General features: G+C 36.8%; 1 long non-coding RNA gene across 2 annotated transcripts; it reads right to left on the reverse strand.

The window, feature by feature from the left end:
• Nucleotides 1-96: 96 nt before the first annotated feature.
• On the reverse strand, nt 97-12,734 carry LOC114366856. 2 transcript variants are annotated; one of them, XR_003657062.1, is made up of 5 exons: nt 11,010-12,734; nt 10,835-10,938; nt 5,906-5,952; nt 342-565; nt 97-254 (listed from the first exon to the last, which is right to left on the reverse strand). It is a non-coding gene; the product is annotated as an uncharacterized LOC114366856 (long non-coding RNA). The 2 variants fall into 2 exon arrangements; XR_003657061.1 differs by having other exon boundaries at nt 342-525; nt 11,010-12,733.
• Nucleotides 12,735-13,028: the final 294 nt, after the last annotated feature.

Raw genomic sequence — 13,028 nt, forward strand, 5'->3', positions numbered from 1 at the left:
CAAGTTAATGTTTTTTTAAAAACAACTTAAATGGCAAGGAACATACCTCCCAAGAAGGGTCTCTGCGAGTCTGGCAAAATTGGACCCATTTTTCCTTGCTTATGTCCTATTTCTCACAGACAGTGTCGTTCACACCGTCTTGATCGGCTGCAAGGGCTCATTTCCTCGTGAGGTTGCCTCTATCTCTCGCCCATAGTCTAAAGTAACTTCCTTTTCGTCCTACTGTCAGAAGCCTCTGGGATTTCAAATTCCGCCTGACAACATCAAATAAGGTTTATTTGTTACAATAATGTATTTTTTGGCTATTAATTAAACAACATCAAATAAGAAAAGAAAAATACCTGAATATCCTCCCAAAGCAAGTCCTTCTGAGCAGTAGGGACCTCTTTCCAGTTCTCGCAGGTGATGTCCATCTTATCACGCGCCACAATCCCCAAATATATTCTTAATTTCTTCCTTTGGGGACCATCGGCCTTATCGGTAGCAGGATCAACATGGACCACTGGTCTCTCAGCACTAGGTGATCTAGTAGACAATGATCGTAGACGTTGTTGGATCGAGTGGCCTCAGAATAATTAAGAAGGGGGGTTGAATTAATTATTCCTAAACCTTTACTAATTAAAAAATTACTCTTCTAAGGCTTTTACTAAATTGTTAAGAGAATGAGGAGTAGAAGAGAATCTTAACAGAAAGTAAAAGCGGAAATTAAATGCACAGCGAAAATTAAAAGAGTAGGGAAGAAAGAAACAAACACACAAGAGTTTTTATACTGGTTCGGCAACAACCCGTGCCTACATCCAGTCCCCAAGCAACCTGCGGTCCTTGAGATTTCTTTCAACCTTGTAAAAATCCTTTTACAAGCAAAGATCCACAAGGGATGTACCCTCCCTTGTTCTCTTTGAACCTAGTGGATGTACCCTCCACTAGAACTGATCCACAAGAGATGTACCCTCTCTTGTTTTCAGTCAAACCCAAGTAGATGTACCCTCTACTTGTACCACAAAGGATGTACCCTCTACTTGTACCACAAATGATGTACCCTCCAATGTGTTGAGACAAAGATCTCAGGCTGTTAAACCTTTGATACTTTGTGAATGAGGATACAAAAGAATTCTCAGGCGGTTAGTCCTTTGAACACTTTTGTATTAGGGAAAGGGAAGAATCAAAAGAATTCTCAGACTGTGTCGTTTTGAATTCTTTGACAAGGGAGAAGGGAGACACAAAAGAATTCAGGCGGTTAGTCCTTTGTTCTTTTGGAAAAAGGAGAAGAGAGACACAAAAAGAATTCAGGCGGTTAGTCCTTGGCGAATTCTTTTTGGCAAAGGGAGAAGGGAATGAAAAAATGAATGGCACAAGTTTTCAAGGTTTGGAAAACCAGAAAACTTCAGAAAGCTTTTGGTACAAAGAAGAAGAAGAAGTTCAAAGAGATTCAAGGCTTGTAAAGGATTGTAATGAAAAGATTGGAAAAGTATTCAAGATTGAATGAATGAAATCAATTGAAAATGCAAAAACAAAGCCTTGCTTTTATAGACTCTCCATGTCTGGTCAAGAAGACCATTCAGAAGAGTTATAACTTTTAGAAAAACTTAAAACCAATTTGAAAAAGTCAAAAAACCTTTTGAAGAGTTACATCTTTTGATTTATTCAGAAACAGTCACTGGTAATCGATTACCAAATTAGTGTAATCGATTACACAAGGCTTTTAAGTGAAAGGATGTGACTCTTCACATTTGAATTTGAATTTCAACATTCAAGGGCACTGGTAATCGATTACCAAAACATTGTAATCGATTACAGCCTTTTGAAAATAATTGGAACGTTGTAAATTCAGTTTGAAAACTTTTTCAAACTCACTTTGCTACTGGTAATTGATTACACCAATATGGTAATCGATTACCAGAGAGTAAAAACTCTTTGGTAAAGGTTTTGTCAAAAACTCATGTGCTATTCAAAGTTTTGAAAAAAAACTTTTTAATACTTATATTGATTGAGTATTTTCTTCATTCTTGAATCTTGAGTCTTGAATCTTGATCTTGATTCTTGATTCTAGGCATTCGTCTTTGAGTCTTGAATTCTTGTTGATTCTTGAACTCTTGAATTGTTCTTGATTCTCTTGAGTTGTTCTTTGATAGATATTTAAGCTTTTTGTCATCACCTTTGTCATCATCATTGTTATCATCAAAACACCTTTGAATTACCTTTGATTCACCATGAAGCTTTGCTTCTATAGACGTGAGGCTTTGCGTGTCCGCTTCACGGTAGACGGCAAAGCCGATGCGTCGGAAGGAGCAGGAGGTGGAGGAGGGGAGGCAGGTGGAGAAGCCATGATCCTTTGTGTGTGTGTGTGTGTGTGTGTGTGTGTGTGTGTGTGTGTGTGTGTGTGTGTGTGTGTGTGGTGTGTGTGTGTGTGTGTGTGTGTGTGTGCTTTCAAAAAAGGATAAATCAAAAGAGGATAAGTCATAAGTGATTTACTAGTGGTTTTTAATTGTGATTCAAAACAGGATAAGATGTAATAGTAGTGAAAATGACTAAGGAGACTTGTATGCATACAATATACATTGATAAACTATAAAAATTTCAGAATAACAGCTATCTGGTATTCACAACTCTAATTCTGTCAAGAGAGAGGAATTAAATCATTCATATTGCCTGCCTGCAACTTGGAATTCAACTGAATTGCATATCCTATTTTAAGGATAAGAGGATAAGAGTGAGGTGCTTTTTAATTGTGGTTCCGTAAGAATCAGTGGAACCTCAAAATGGCTCGATATTGGTGTTTGGAGATGATGTCAACAGCTACATAGGTGTAGGATAATCTTTGTTAGCAATTGAGGTTTTTGTTTATCTGCTTCTATATATATATAAACATTTTGTTTTGCTTTAGGCGGCCTTATTGGTTTTTCTGATTAATTGGTTTAAAGGACATGCGTATCAGACTTTGAAATCTGATCTTTTTCCTTTGTCATGCTAAAATCCAGGGTCCTATCATTTTTAATGAATTCACTCTTGTTATAAAAATAAATTAATCAATTAGGTTTGCTGTTATAGTACTGGACCATTAATTAGTCCAGAATTTAGTTTGTGCAGGAACTTCAACACCTAAGGAGTGAGCGAGACCGCATTGAGAATGAAATGCATCATTTGAACGAGTCTCTCAGGTTAGTCTACAATTTTTCAGATTAAAGAATGCAGATGAAGATACCAAGCAGAAGTTAAATTCGAAACTTGATAAACCCATTCTCATTTTCAGGTTAGGCCTTTTAGGCCCATTCTCATTTTCTCATGTCATGCATAGAAGTCTAATTAGAATTTTTGAAAGCTGAACTCTGCTACTGTGTGCTTTGTTTTGCACCCCTTCTCTTTTTTGGGGGGCATATATGGTTGTTGGTGAATAGTGATAGTAACATTTCAAGGTTAAGGGGACCAGATTGATGATATAGTTGCTGTGAAGGTCCAAACTGGAGAATCTAGCAGGCCCAAAAGGAATGAGGTAGCACCATAGAAATTGACTGATTATGTGTCTTACAAGTAGATATATTATTGAGTTGGTTCTAGAAGGAATTGGTTAGAATTCTAATAGGAAGGATGTAGATATTATTATGTATGGACAGCATAGGCAAATGGTTATATATTCTTGTAAATGCATTTTATCAATCAATGAGAATTAAGTCCATTTCTATCTAATTTGATTTCTTCTTTAGGGGGCCTATTCTATCCTCAAATTCAAAATCCATTACACATCATGGCGTTCACCCAAAATATCCATAAAAGGAAGCTTAATTAATATGTTGATGTTGTCTTTCAATTTGCATAATCAACAGTGTTGCTTCTACTCAACCCAGATGTTATGATCTGCTTGAGTATAAGTAGATCACTAAAGAAGGGGGCAAAAAAGGTCCTAGGCTCCTCCTAGCATTTTATTTTCTAGGAAATGGCAAAGAAGTATATCAAGCAATTAGGAGTAGCTTGCTTGACATATAACCTTAGAATGTAATTTTCAAGCCAATTTGGAGAAGTATATCAAGCAACTTCTCCAAATTAGGGTTTGGCAGCAATTGTTGGCAAGAACCATTGTGCACACACGATTCTTGGCACACCAGAATTTATGGCTCCAGAGTTATACGATGAAGACTACACAGAATTGGTGGACATATACTCATTTGGGATGTGTGTGTTAGAGATGGTGGCAGTAGAGATTCCTTATAGTGAATGTGACAATGTTGCTAAGATATACAAGGTGTCTTCTGGAGTTAGACATGCTGCCTTGAACAAGGTCAAAGATCCTGAGGTTAAGGCTTTCATTGAGAAGTGCCTTGCTCAGCCAAGGGCTAGGCCTTCTGCAGCTGAGCTTCTCAGAGATCCTTTCTTTGATGAGATTGTTGATGATGATGATGAAAATTATGATTGTTCTTGTTCATATCAATAAAATAATATTTCTTACAGTGTTGGTTTTTTAATTTGATTCACCTACCTTTTCAGTATACAATGTCAATTTGGGCAACCTAGAACTGTGAAAATTAAATTGTTTTTATTTTCCGTTTGGCGAGTTGTGAAATTGGATAAGATTTGGTTGATGAATATGGGGGTTACCAGGGGAGGGCTTGATTAGGGTTGGTGTCAATTTGTACATAGCAAATTTTACTGACATGTTGTGCAGCAAACATTGAATGATGATTTGATTTGGCAATATATGTTAAAAAAAGTATATTAGATGTAATCAGCAATCAATGGATGCGTGATGGAATATAAATACTATATCTTGAAAAATAAAAATAGTATTAAAGTCTCTTAAATGTATTCTTAGAAAGGAAATTTTATAAAAAAAAAGTAAAATTGTCCCATTTTAGAAGAACCTGATTCTAAAAAGGATATGGGTTAACGATTTCATCCAAGTATAAAATATAGTTTTTAAAAACTATTTGTATCTTCATCCTTCAAAATCATATCCTTTATATGTACTTTTTATTTTATCATTTTGTATTGTACAAGATTTATTAATCTTTTTATATAAGTATATTTAAATAAACTCTAAATTACTATCCTTAAAGAATGTTTGAATATCAAAAGAATATTTGAGTGATAATATTTGAACACTCTTTAATTTTAAACATTTCATTAATATTTTTCATTTTTATCTCTCACTTAGTGTCACAACATATTATATATCATACATATTTTTGTTTCTTTTTTTTTCTTTCTCTTTAGGGTTGAATTTTGGGTGTTCAAATATCTTTTTTACTTATGGAAATGGGATATTGGAAGAAATCAAAAGCAATGTGAGAATGAAAAGGGTTTTATCGTTTGATTCGAGGGCAAAGGAAAAAAGTGAAGTCAAGGATTTGAATGCAATTTAAGCATGTTTGGAGGCCAGCCTACATATAATAACTACAACAAGCAAAATGAGTTGTTCATATTTTAAAAATTGGTCCAACGGCTATTGGATTAAAGCTAAGCTTAATGATGAAGAGAAGTAGGCGTGAACTAAAGGGTATTTAGACTTGTAACGTGCAACCCCACTCATTTTTGTTTGGAAATTATTGTAGTGACCCGTTGGGTGTACCACATCTTTAAGGTATGCCAAATTGAAATCCAATGAGGGCAGGAGGGGTATTATAAACATCGTTTTCTACATCTACCAGGCACCAAATCCAATGCATGTTAAATACACTCAATACTTTGACTATCCCAACCCACTAGAATATAGATTAAAGGCAAATTGGGAAACTTGCAATATACAAATATGACTAAATTTTTCATATTTTATTATAAAACTGATGAATCATGCCTGATTTCACTCCCTCTTGAGTAAACCACCCATAAATAACAAGACAAAGTTATAAATAAATTTTGCAATAGGTCAAGATATAATTTTAAACAATCAAAAAAAAGTGTAGTTGTCACTTACTTGCTTTCGTGAGCTCTCTCTCTCCAGAAAACAATTGATGAGATCCACTTAATACAAAATGATGAAATGGCATAAGTTCCATTTTCAAAGGTTTCATCAAATATATGCATGTTTTCATTAATGCAATTAGTAAACCAATCATATATGATTGCTTTGAGTACACTCAATTTAGTAAACATTACAAAAAACAATTGTATGACTTATGTAAATGAATGTAGCAAAATCAAATATATAAATAGAAAATTACATTAGACGATGTTAATTAATTCTCCTTCATCATGATCATTACGGTTAGCATGAACGTCATCAGCTTCTTCTTCTCCGACAACGTTGGGAGTTATTTGTGTGGACAAAGAACTAACATAGGTGTCCATGTATGCATCATCATCTTCTACATTAACACCAATTGTTTTGCCCTGTAGAACCACGAACCACCTTTCATCACAAGGGTCTTGCACATAAAATACTTGTCTAGCTTGTTCTGTCATGATGAAAGGATCATTGTGGTAACCAAGTTTCTTTAGGTCTACCAACGTAAATCCTATATCATCGGTGCACACACCAGTGTTGCTGTCAACCCATTTACATTTAAAAACACATACAGTAAATTTCACATAGTTAAGCTCCCAAATTTTATCAATGAACCCAAAGTAAGGGATGGAAGCTACACAGGGATTGGCGTCATTCACACTTGCGAAGTGTTGAGATTCAGCCCTTAGGGTGACCCCGATGTTCTGCATTGTACTTTTGTCATCTTGTGCTTTTGTGTAAAATGAATACTTGTTTATGTTGTATCCTTGCCAAGTTAACATTTCTTTTAGGCCCATCTGCTAGCTTTCTTAATGTTTCTGAAGCATTCTCATCTGCAAAGATTGTATCTTTAAACCAATCACAGAAAGTCTTGTTATGTTTTTTCAACACCCAATTCTTTGACATTTTTGGTTTATTCTGTTTGACTAAAGCTTCATGCTTAAGTATGTATGGAAAAACTTCATTACTGTTGTTCAAGACATACAAGTGAGCTTGTAACAAATCTTCTACACTTGGAGTAATCACATGCAGTCCTCTTGAACCCTTACCACCCACTTTGTCATCATGCCGAGACTCAGGAAGGCCAACAGGTTTAGCCTTCTCAATGTATTCTGAACAAAATTCAATGGCTTCTTCTGCAATGTACCTCTCAACAATAGATGCTTCTGGACAATATAGATTCTTTGTATACCCTTTTAAGATCTTCATGTATCGCTCAACCGGGTAAATCCACCGTAGATAAAGAGGACCACAACATTTGATTTCTCTGACCAGATGCACAATCAAGTGAATCATGATGTCAAAGAAAGCAGGGGGAAAATACATCTCCAACTGGCACAGTATAATTGCGGCCTCATTTTCCAGCTCATCAAACTTGACAGGATCAATGACTTTGCTACATATAGCATGGAAGAAAAAGCATAGGCAAGTTATGGCTAACCTGACTTTGTTTGGCAAGATGTCTCGTATAGCCACGGCTAACAATTGTTGCATGAGCACATGACAATCGTGAGACTTTAACCCTGCAAGCTTAAGCTCCTTCAACTGCATAAGGCTCTTAATATTTGAAGAGTATCCTTGTGGAACCTTCACCCGACAAAGACACTGACAAAAACTTATCTTCTCCTTTTTGGACAAAGTATGGCAAGCTGGGGGCAAGTAAATTTTCTTCCCATCAGACCTTGGATGCAACTGTGATCGTATTCCCATATCAGCTAGATCTTGACGGGTATTCAAGCCATCCTTCATCTTGCCTTGAATGTTAAGGAGCGTCCCAATCACACTGTCACAAACATTTTTCTCCACATGCATAACATCAATACAATGTCTAACGTATAGATCAGACCAGTACGAAAGATCAAAGAAAATGGACCTCTTCTTCCATATGCAACTCTTACTTTTATCCTTCTTTTGGGTCTTTCCAAATACAGTATTCAGATGTTGAACCCACTGATATACCTGCTCACCAGTCAATGGCATCGGCGCAATGTCATGCTCTTGACTTCCATTAAAAGCTTTTTTCAGTCGTTTGTAAGGATGATTGGGTGTTAGAAAACGGTGATGCCTACTATAGACTGTTTTTCTTCCATGTTTTAGTTGTATGCAGCTTGTGTTTTCTTCACAGATGGGGCATGCATGATGACCCTTAACACTGTAACCGCTGAGATTCCCATATGCTGGAAAGTCATTAATGATACAAAAAAGCATTGCACGTATTTCAAACATCTCCTTGCAAAACGCATCAAACACTACAATCCCCTCGTCCCACAACTTTCTCAGGTCTTCAACCAACGGACTTAGATAAACATCAATGTCATTTCCTGGCTGTCTTGGGCCTGATATCATCATAGACAACATCATGTATTTTTGCTTCATGCACAACCAAAGAGGCAAATTGTAAATTACTAGCAGAACTGGCCATGAACTGTGTTGAGTGCTTAAGGTGCCATATGGATTCATTCCATCACTGGCTAGTCCAAGTCTAAGATTTTATTGCTCATTCCCGAAATTTGGGTACAAACCATCAATCTTCTTCCACTGCGAGCAATCAGCCGGATGACGGACCATTCCATCAGAAATCCTTCCAATTGCATGCCATGTAAGGTCTTTTGCGTCGTCATCGTTAGCAAAAAGACACTTAAACCTTGAAATGATTGGAAGATACCACAAAACCTTCGCTGGAGGGCCCTTCTTTGAGTTTTCATCAGAACTGCTTTCCCCTTCATCCTTCACTTTGTACCGTGAAGTCCCACAAATAGGGCCTTTGGACATTTCTTGGAATTCATGCCTGTACAGTATGCAATCATTGGGGCAAGCATGAATCTTCTGATACTCTATACCCATCGGACACAATATATTTTTTGCCTTATAGTAAGTTTTAGGCAACGTGTTTTCCTCTGGAAGCAGATTGTGCACTACCTCAAGCAGTGAGGTGAAACTTTTGTCACTCCACCCATACATGGCCTTCACATTAACCAGACTTAACACCGCAGACAACAGGGTTAAGGAAATTCTTGCACCCCGTATACAAAGGCTTCTTTGAATCACTCTGCTATCCTTCATACACAGGGGCATGTGCTTGCTGGAAAGACTCTTGTCCAAAGTCACGAATCATGTCCTCCAAGCGATTTCCCATTTCTACATCAAACGGTTCACATTGGGACCCATTCTGCATGTTTGTCACTTCACCATGCCATATCTACGTCGTGTAATTCTTCTTAATCCCATCACACAATAGATGGTCTCGTATGTCGTCCAGTAGTTGTCGTCTTCCATTCAAACAGTTGATGCAAGGACAATAATATTTTCCTTCTTCATTCGGTCGACCTCTTTCTGAAGCAAATTACAAGAACTGTTCGACGCCATCCTCATATTCAGGGCTCATGCGACTTTCATTCATCCAACTACGATCCATCTAAGCAATTCCATGCATGAAAATCTCACTTTTTTATTTATAGGTCTGGCCCTATCCCATTTAGGAAGATTGTCTTTTATGTTAGCTTCAAACGTCAAGGTTAGCATTATTTTGAAAATTTTGACTAAATTTCGACAACATTTCGCATTGGTCTCCAAGTACACGACATGACATCGGTGAAATGAATTTCCCGATAATCAAGTATGCACCCAGAGAACAACTTGAAATGCATTGAACCGAAATTTCATCAAATTAATCAAAATAATAATAACCTTAACGAATGAATCTAACATAAAAAATCAGTCTCCCTAAATTGTCCAAACGGACAATTCAAGACTAAATACAATGACTAATGCAAATTGTCCGCAAGAATCATTGCATTCAGTCTCAAATGGGAATCTAAGGTTCACTCAGCATGAACAACAGTTGTTTATATAGCTAATTACATTGATGACGTACAAGAACATACAAAATCTAAATTTCAATTACAGACAAATATCGACATCAACAATTCTTTATGTAACTAATTTCAAATTCTGGGTTTGGAGGGTGCTTATGCTTTATTATTGTAGTTGGGTATGTGACAACCAAGAAGGATTAGGTGCTGAGTACACCAGCCAACCCACTACTTACGAAACCAGTAGACCTGACCTCTTGAGTGGACCTCATGTGCTAGCAAAGGTGACTAAACTCTGCCTTTCAATTTTTAGATGAGGGTGTCTGTGTGTGTGTATCAGGAGGGTGTGTCTATTTGTGATGAGGGTGTGTGTGTTTGTCATGAGGGTGTGTGTGTGTGTATCAAGAGGGTGTGTCTATCTGTGATGAGGGTGTGTGTGTGTGTGTGTCATCAGCGTGTGTGTGTGTCTATGATGAGTGTCTATGTGTGTCATGAGGGGGTGTGTGTGATGAGTGTATGTGTGTGTATCATCAGCGTGTGTGTGTATGATGAGTGTCTGTGTGTGTCATGAGGGTGTGTGTGTGATGAGTGTATGTGTGTATCATCAGCGTGTGTGTGTGTCTGTGTGATGAGGGTGTGTGTGTGTGTCTTTGTGTTAGGTCAGGGTGTGTGTGTGTTTGTCATAAGGGTGTCTGTGTGTGTGTGTGTCATGAGGGTGTGTGTGTGTGTCAACTTAACCAGAGATTAATTAAATATAAAACAAGGGATAAATTTTATAGAGGCTGGCAATATGGTTTATAAATATGATTGCCTTCATCAAGAACTGAGAAGTAATCAATCACACTCATATTCATAGTCGTATTTGGTTATTCTTCCTTTGAGTCAGTCAATATTCACTACTATAGCTTTATAAATTTTCATATGATATGTAACACTAAGGGATTTTAATTGCCATGACTATATGCAGTTGGGCAATTATTGCCACCATACAACTTTATTTGTGGCTAAGAGATTTCAAAATCATCAGCAGAGCAAACCATACAAAGTATACATATGAATCACAGACCAAAAAGTGTAGCAAACAAACCTCACTATCTGCAAGATTACGTCAAGGAAGTCCAGCCAAGACAATGATTACGTGGCAAGAGGATATTGGCTCTAGAAGATTATCTTATATGCTATTTTGTAATTCTGTTACAATCAAATCCAAGGGCAATCAGTTAAGTTATTCAAAATGAACTGAGCTCGGTTGTAGAACTTACAAGCTGTTGGAAAATATGATGAAGGAAGCTTTAGTTCAGTTCTACAAATTCAGCTGCTGCAAAGAGATAATAAGTAAGCATTTTGACAAGAATTTATACCTACTTAGTAATATGAAGACTAGAGAAAAGAAAAATGAAAAGGGAATTCTAATGCAAACTATGAACAATGTATAGATGTCATGCCATGACTCGTAATTTATCGAACTGGGATGAAACAGTATGAATTGAAAACATGCAGCCAAGATCAAACATTGTATTAGATTAGAGAGCCAACTAAAAGAAGAAAAAGGAAATTGTTCGACAACCAAACTCACAAAAGTATGTCACAACAACAAGAAACTACACAAAACAGCACACAAATCTATCTAAAGAAGAATGATAAAAGATAAATTTAAATTGAATTATAAATAATTATGACAACATTAGCTCATGATAATACTTTGAGAAGAATTTCCAAAGGGAAATACGAGTTTAGATTTGGAAAATAAGAGTAAAAAAAATAATATTTTTAAGCAAAAATTGAAACCGAAGGAACCCTAGAGAGGTGGTGGAGAAAGCTGGACTTTTCAGGGGAACAAACACAGACCCTTTGTGTTTTGTGTTGTGTGTGTGACAGTGTATCTCTCTCTCTCTCTCTCCTCTGCTCTGTTCAGATAGATAGGAATAGGTAGAATTTAGATTAGATATGATGGGAGGGTTGGTGTAGGTGTAGGTGTAACTGTGACAAGAGAATAATGCAATGTTGTAGGTAATGTGACATGAGCAATGGGAACAAGAGAAAAAGTGTTAGATTTTAGATTGATAATAGAAAGTGCATAACAAAATAGTAAAAAAACTGAAAAATAGCATCTAAAAATGAACTGCCTATAGATTTTTGATTCTGAAAACTAATTTGTACTTTCAATTGCTTGAGCAAGTTGAATCTAAAAACAACTTTTGTTATGTAGTACTACATTGAATTTGTGTGTGTAATATGTGGAGAACATAATTGATCCCTAAACTTTAGGGATTGAAATCAGCTAACATAGGAAACAATCAACTTTAGGGGTATGAGAGTCGGAATGATTAGGCATTTTAGTAATCATTTTGCAAGAGGATCAAATGGATGCTTAGATGCATCAATTTGATGGGTTGGCAAGGGGTAGGGGGATTGAAGTAGAATGTTGGATGTTGGTATGCATGGCATGCTGTGGTCAAAGCTATTTGGATTGCTAGAAATGGTATGATTTTTAAAGATCATAATTTATAGGGTCACGAAATCCTTGAACAAATGAAGGTCAACAGGTGGAAGTGGCTAAAGCTAGGCTAAGACTAAATGATTTTTTATTCTCTCTGACTGGATGATGAATCCAGTTGAGTGTATTCGGAAAACATCTAGGTGAAGCCGTGGTACTTGTTGGAGATGGGTGTTGTTGTGCAATTTTGTGTAAATGTTGGTGTGTTTTTCTACTAGTGACAGGTGTGGAGGTTGTGGTGTGTTGTTTGTTGTTGCTGCAGAGAGTGCTTTTTCGGCTATTATGGTGGGGTTGTAGAGTTTGTCACTGTAGGAGAATGGAGGGGTGATGAAGGTTGGTGAATGGAACAATATTTTTCTTGCCTTTTCTCGTTGGAGCAAGCATTGTGATGTTGGGAGGTTGGTGTAAGGTGGAGGGTAGCTAGTAGGTTCTCCTTTGCTTGTTCATGGGATCAGTTCCTTTAAACTCTTGGTCTTGATTATTCTATCATGCAAGTTCCCTTTTTTAGTAGTTGAGGGATGAATAATTATGAAGTTATTTGGTAAAAATGACACATTGTTTAATCTAATCTTTAATAAATAAGATTTTTCATGCTGGTGAAGTGTCATTCTGTCAGACATGCATGGTGGTGAAGTGTCATTCGCCGACTGGTAGATTTTTCATGGTGGTGAAGTGTCATTCTGTCAGACATGCATGGCATATGTGTAAGTGTAGGACCTCATCAGCACAACCTGGAGACCTACCTAGGTGTGGATCTATAGTGTCAGCACCTATTCTAAAATCT

Source organism: Glycine soja, chromosome 9 (assembly GCF_004193775.1).
Source record: "Glycine soja cultivar W05 chromosome 9, ASM419377v2, whole genome shotgun sequence".
Lineage (NCBI taxonomy): Eukaryota > Viridiplantae > Streptophyta > Magnoliopsida > Fabales > Fabaceae > Glycine > Glycine soja.